The sequence below is a fragment of the Echinops telfairi genome, unplaced genomic scaffold, assembly GCF_000313985.2.
Source record: "Echinops telfairi isolate 266 unplaced genomic scaffold, ASM31398v2 ScPeMD7_7469;HRSCAF=8507_1, whole genome shotgun sequence".
Classification (NCBI taxonomy): Eukaryota; Metazoa; Chordata; class Mammalia; order Afrosoricida; family Tenrecidae; genus Echinops; species Echinops telfairi.
This window is the reverse complement of record NW_022111373.1, coordinates 66,428,784-66,436,137: the sequence shown is the minus strand read 5'-3', so window position 1 is coordinate 66,436,137 and position 7,354 is coordinate 66,428,784.

Genomic DNA, 7,354 nt, shown 5'->3' with positions numbered 1-7,354 from the left:
ACAATCGACTTTGGAACATTTTTTTCTTCCTTGTCTTCATTGGTGTTGACTTCCCATTTCCCCTCTGCTCCCCTTTCCTGCCCCAGATAATTATTACTTCAGGTACCGTTTTCATAAATGTTGGCCTTTATGATCATTATTGCTGGGTCCTTATTTTCCCTCTGTTCTTTCTCCTTGCTTCATTGTTTCCTATGTTTTTAAAATTTTTTCCTGTGTAGAGAAGCCAGGACCGATAAATTAATAAACAAATGTTGTTACTGTTGTTTGGTGGCACTCACTCAGCTCTGACCCATAGAGGCACTGTGTTCAATGGAATGAATCACCGCCCTGCCTTGCACCATCCTCACACTGGTTCTTATGTTTGGGCCCATTGTGGCAGCCACGGTGTCAATCCATCTTGCTGAGGGCCTTCCTCTCTTTTGCCACCCTTTTACATTCCCAAAGGTGTATCCAAAATAAATCCATCTATATTTATCCATCTCCTAGTTCCTTACAAGCACTCATGTATTTATGAAAAGACACTCTCTAATGTTGTATGAAGATAGATTTTTGAGTCACCATACTTGTTCTCAGAGCTCAGCACATCTTCAAAACAGCCACTTAAATGTTGACTTCTCTCAAGATCTCATCTTCACCTGAACTCAGCCCTTCTTTTCTAGCTTGATTACAAATTTCCACCAGGGTAAGTGCTGTATTTGGGCATTTCTCATTTATCAAAGGCAATTTAGCTGTTGGCAAATCTCAGGGTTTTGTTTTTAACCCCCCAGTAAATGAAAGAGGATTAAAGGTGAATGCTTCCTTCCCTGTAAACTAAGGAACACCTTCCTTATGAGCTAATGAGCAAATGCTTTATTACAACTGAAGCAAATCTGAAATCACATTCTGCCCACACGACACCTATCAGTAAGCTATCAGAGAAACCACCACCACTTGTCTGTCACCTTGTGTTGCTTGTGTGTTGCTGTGATGCTGGGAGCTATGTCACTGGGATCTAAAATGCCAGAGGCATCGCTCAACATGAACAGGTATCAATAGAGTTTCCAGGCTAAGAACAGGAAACAAAGAAGGCCTCAACTCCCCACTTCTGAGGAAGAAGCCTTTAAACATCGTATGCGTATCTTTGATGCATTTTCAAATACTGAAAGCCTAAGCAAAGGAAACAGAACATTGTCAGAGATTCTGCTGGCAGATGGGCCACTCAAGTCGAGGGCTTGACCGAAGGGACAATGATTATTTGGAGAGGAGTCGACCCTGGGGACCTGAGTCTAATAAGCCTGTGAGAGTGGAGCCTTCGGGCTCTTTATTTGCTGATGTTGTTACTTGGGATCTCTTTACTCAAGGTAAAGAGAAATAGCTGCAAAAATCTAATGATTAGAAATTGGAATGTGTGAAGTGTGAACTTAGCAAAATCAGGTGTGGTCAAAATGAAATGGAATGCATGAAGTTCAATATCTTAGATATTCATGAGCTGAAATGGACTGGTATGGGAGATTTTGAATCAGAAAATCATATGATTTACTATGTTGGGAATAACACAACCAAGAGGAATGGCATGAAAGTCACTGTCAAAAAGGATCTTACTGAACCCAACATGAAGTACAGTGCTATCTGTGATCACTATATATATATATATCTTCAAAGAAACCCAGCCAGTATAACTATTATTCAGATTTATGCACCAAACACAAAAGCTTGTGTGATGAAGAAACTGAAGAATTCTACCAATGACTACCAGTCGGCAATTGATCAAGTATGCAATCAAGATAAATTGATAGTTATTAGTAATTGGAATGTTAATGGTGAAAACAAAGAGGAAGAAAGACTAATTGGAAAATATGGACTTGGTGATAGAAATGAAGCTGGAGATCACAAGATAGAATTTTGCAAAACCAATGACTTGTTCATAGCAAACGCCTTTTTCAACAACATGAAAGAGGATTATACACATGGACTACCCCAGATGGAATACACAGAAATGAAATTGACTACTTCCGTGGGAAGACATGAAGAAGAACTTCAATATTAGCACCTAAAACCAGCAAGGGGCCCACTATGGAAAAAATCAATTGCCCATATGTAAGTTCAGGATAAAGGTGAAGAAAATTAAAACATGTCTACAGGAGCCAAAATATGACCCTGAGCATATTCCACCTGAATTTCAAGAACACATTAAGAACATTTGACACATTAAACACTAATGACAGAATACCTGTTGAGTTGTGGGAGGACATCAAGACTAACTGTATTAGTCTAGGTACTTTGGAGAAACAAATCCACAGCAACTCATGTATAAGAGAGTTTTATGTAAAGAAAGTGTGCATCACGAAAACATCCCAACCCAATGCTGCCCAAGCCCACAAGTCCAACATTAACCCATTAACCCAACACCAGTCCACAAAGTCCTCCACCTCACAAAACAGAGGCAATGATGCCGACTGCAGGAGGAAAGCTGAGTCAGCAAATGAACAAACATCTCAGCCCTAGCAGGGGTCTCCACATGGCTGCTCCAGCACCCAGGGCTGCATCGGGATAGTTCCATGTAGCTTCTCCTTGGGGATGTCTTGTAGGAAGTCAATCTTGCAAGCAGAAGCAGGGAACTGCTAAGGCAGCTGCACCCTGCTGCGACCATCACAGAACAAAAGACCCGAGAACCAGAAAGGGGAGGCTCACCACCCATTTATCCCTCTGCCTCTCAATTAGCCCCACATGTGATTATCGGCCAGGCTGGCATAATTAACTAACTCACTAACATTCATGAAGAAAGCAAAAGGTCATTAAGAAGATAGGAAAGAAAGAAAGAATCAAAGTGGATGTCAGAAGAGACTCTGAAACTTGCTCTTAATCGTAGATTATCTAAAATAAATTGGAGAAAGGATGACACTAAGGAGCTGAATAGAAACTTTCAAAGGGCAACTTGGGAAGACAAAGCCAACTACAATGAGGTGTGAAAGGACCTAGAGTTAGAAAACCAAAAGGGAAGAACATGCTCAGCATGTCTGAAACTGAAAGAACTCAAGGAAAAACTCAAGCCTCAAGTTGCAATTTTGAAAGATTTTATAGGCAAAATATTGAATGATGCAGAAAGCACCAGGAGAAGATGGAAAGAATACAAAGAGTCTCTGTACCAGAAAGAACTAGTCAACAGTCCACTCTTTCAGGAGGTAGTCTATAAGCAAGAACCAATGGTACTGAAGGAATAATTCAAGCTGTACTGAATGCATAAGCCAAAATCAAGGCTCTGGGAATTGATGAAATACCGATGGAAATATTTCAGCAAGCTGAAGACACACTGGAAGCACTCATGAATACCAGGAAATTTGGAAGACAGCTACATGGTCAAATGACCCGTTAGAAAGAAAGGTGACCCAGCAGAATGTGCAAACTATAGAACCACATCATTGATATTACACACAAGTAAAACTGTATTTTAAGATCATACAATAGTAGTTATAGCAGCACATTGACCAGGAACTACCAGAAGTTCTGACCAGATTCAGAAGAGGACTTGGAACAAAGGATATCATTGCTGATGTCCGATGGACCGTGGCTCAAAGCAGAGAATACTAGAAAGATATTTACTTGTGTTGCATTGACTAGGCAAATGTATTTGACTGGTGGGTCATAATAAGCTGTGGATAACCTTGGGATGAATGGGCAATCCAGAACACTTTGTTGTGCTCATTTGGAACGTATACATGGATCAAGAGGCAATGTGAAAACAGAATAAAATCAGGACAGGTGTGCATCAGGGTTGTGTCCTCTCATCATTCTTGTTCATTTTATATGCTGAGGAAATCAGCAGAGAACCTGGTTATATGAAGAGGAGTGTGGCATCAGGATTTGAGGAAATCTTATTACCAACCTGCAGTATGCAGATGACACACCCTTGCTTGCTGAAAGTGAGGAGGATCTGAAGCACTTGGTGATGAAGATCAAGGATTGTAGCCTTCAATATGAATTACAACTCAATGTAAAGAAGACCAAAATCCTCACAGCTGATCCAATAAGTAACATCATGATAATTGGGAAATAAGTTGAAGTTGTCAAGGATGTTGTCTTACTTGGACCCACAATCAATACTCATGGAAGCAGTAGTAGAGAGACCAAAAGATACATTTCATTAGGTAGATCTGCTGCACAAGACCTCTTTAGAGTACTGAAGAGTAAAGATGTTTCTTTGAGGAACCCAGGCGAACCTGACCCAAGCCATGGTATTCTGTTTCTCATCATATACATGTCAAAGTTGGATTTTGAAAAAAGGAAGACTGTAGAAGAATAGATACATTTGAATTGTGGTGCTGGAGAAGAATATTCTAACTACCAGTGTTTTAGTCTGGGTAGACTAGAGAAATAAATCCATAGAAACTCATATGTGTATAAGAGAGAGTTTTATATGAAGGGTAATTATACATTAAGAAAGCATTTGAATCCAGTCCAGCCCAAGCCCATAAGTCCGATATTAGCCCATATGTCTGATACCAATCTATAAATTCCTCTTCAGACTCATGAGACGCATGCAATGACGCCAAATGCAGGACGATCAAAGGCTAGTGGGTAGAAAGACTTTGGGTCCAGTGGTGTTGTAAGCATCTCAGTACTGGTAGGGGTCTCCATGTGGCTTCCTCAGTTCACAGGGCATGTGGCCTATCAGCGTAGTGCCATGTGTCTTGTCCTCAGAGAAATCTCACAGGAAGTGAGCCAAGAGAAAGATAGTGTCTCCTGCCTCCAGCAAGAAATATCAGATTTCCCAGAATTCTCAGGAGAATGCCAGGCCCACACAGAGGCCTCATTGACAATGATCTGTTTGACAGACTAGACTCCACCACTTCACTCTTACTCCTCTCAAGTCCCAAATTGACACTAGATCTATCTTGGAAGAAGGCTAGCATGTTCCTTAGAGACAAGGATGGCAAGACTTTGTCTTACATTCTTTGGGCACATTGTCAGGAGAGACCAGTCCCTGGAGAAGGACATCATGTTTAGCAAAGTGGAAGGGTGGCGCAAAAAAGGAAGACCCTGGACTAGAAGGATTGACACAGTGGCTGCATCAATGGGCTGAGGTATAGGAACAAATTGCGAGGATGGAGTAGAAGTGTGCAGTGTTGCGTTCTGTCGTGCACAGGGTCGTTAGGGGCTGGAGCCACTTCAATGGCACCTACTAATGCAATACCATCACAGAAACAAAGAGAGGCTGCTTTTGTGATTTGCAGGAAATCATCTCTCTATTCTTAAATACTTTGACTAGTACTATGCATGAAAAGTCCACTCTGAGGAGGATGCAACAATCTTCTTCAGTCATCATGTGGGGAAGGTGAGCATCATGGAATGCCAGTTTAATAGAACAAAGTGTTCTTGCATTGAGGGAGTACTTCATTGGAGGCCCAATGTCCATCTGCTACCTTAATACTAAACTTATTAATATATGCACATAGATCTATTTCCCCATCCTCATATATAAATATATTTACATATGTCCATGCCTTTATTTAGACCTCTATAAATGCACTTTGCCTCCTAGCACTTTCCTCTATTTCCTTTTACTTTCCTCTTGTCTCGCTATCATTCTGAGCCTTCATTTGGGTCACATTAATTCCTTTCAGTTACATTACCCTTGATCACACCCTACCAGGCCTCCTATACCCTTCTCACCACCGAATTGGATCACTTGTTGTTCCCTTGTCCCTGGGTTTGTTAACACCACTTCCTTTCGCCCTACATCCCCTTCGCCCATGTCCCCCCGGATCTGTCAGTCCCGTTGTTTTCTCCTCCAGAGTGTTCATCCAGCCTATCTTATTTAGACAGACCAGCGGAGATAATAATATGCACAAAAACAAGACAGAGAAAAACCAAGCAATGAAATTAAACAAAACAACATCAAAAAGCCAATGAAAAAAAAAGCAAAACAAACACAACACAAAAAAAGAAAAGCTTGTAGTTAGTTCCAGGACTGTTTTTGGCATTTAAGAGTGTTTTCTGGTTGAGTCTGATGGGGTACCAACCCCTGGCCCCAAAGGTTATTTTTGGCATTCCCTGGGAACTTTGATGCTCTGTTCCCCTTGCTGTTCTGTTGAACACCCTTACTGTGCTTTGCCTCAGTGTGCTGGGATCAGTTTGGGCTCAATTCCCACACTGTGTCTCCAGTGTTGTCCTCTGTAGGGCTATGGGTCAATAGGGATGTTGTGTCTCATAGCGGGGCAGGTCTTCTCTGCGGATTGGCCTTTCTGAGCAGGAATATTGTTGTCAAGGCTTGGTGGGCCAGGTTGTGCTCCACTCTCCCCTCCTCCCCCTTCATTTGTTCCTGTGTGCTCTGATCAGGCATGTCCCTCTCCCTGAGCTGCAGCTTCAGTGCTGTCCTCTGAAATAAGTTCTTCTGGGGGGAGGGGCAGCTGTCCATGTAGTTGGGATTGGGGCTGGCCTGAGTAACCATTCTTAATCAAAAGTTCTCATCAAAGCTGCTCATCAAAAGGTCTATGGCTTGAACCCACTAGCCACTCCAGGCTAGAAATATGTGACAGTGGGCTCCCAGACAAAAGCTCTGCAGGGCTTATATAAAGAAGCTCTATTGGGCAGTTTTACTCTGATTTGACTTTCAAGCATTTGGTTACTATATCTGAGGAGATACTAAGTGATAATAGCAGCAGATCAGCTATAATTCTTACCTTTACAGGATTGAGGAGACTGGCTTAGAGAAAAAAATGCCTACAAAGCAGAGGTTTTGGATCCTCATGGTCATCTTTTTCCTAGCCATAACTTGCTTTCTGAAGAAATATCAATTTTCTTGGATAGAAGGCTTTATGTTCTCATTTATTTTATTGGGGAAAAGATTCAATCTACATTTTAATTTATTTTATAATGTATTAGAAAACATTAAAATTCTCAATGTTTGTTACAATTTATCAGTTAATTTATTTGAATTTGAAATGTTCAAATTTTTTTTTTTTTTTCATTTCACGTGTGGGGCATGTGTGCTCCTCTGCTACTAGGGGGAAAAATTGTATTTTTTAATGGATTCTAATTAGGCTTGTACAATTATAGTTTAATGCATTAAAAAAGTAATGCTACTGAGAAAATTAGCACACTCATTAATATTGTAAATATGCAAAGGAGAACTGCTTCTTATCCCCAAATCTTCATTCTCCGACCTCTTCTTCTAACTCAGGGGAACTATTTCTGGCTGCATGCTCCTGCTTTTTTGTTCCATCTGACATATATTGTTTTCCTTCTTTTACCCTGAACTGCTCTGAATTACCTGCAACCCAGAATCAGAGTGATTCTGTTAAATTGAAAATCAAATCAAATTGTTTCACTAACCTATTATGAACCTGTTAGTTACTTTCCATCTCACTCAGTGCTA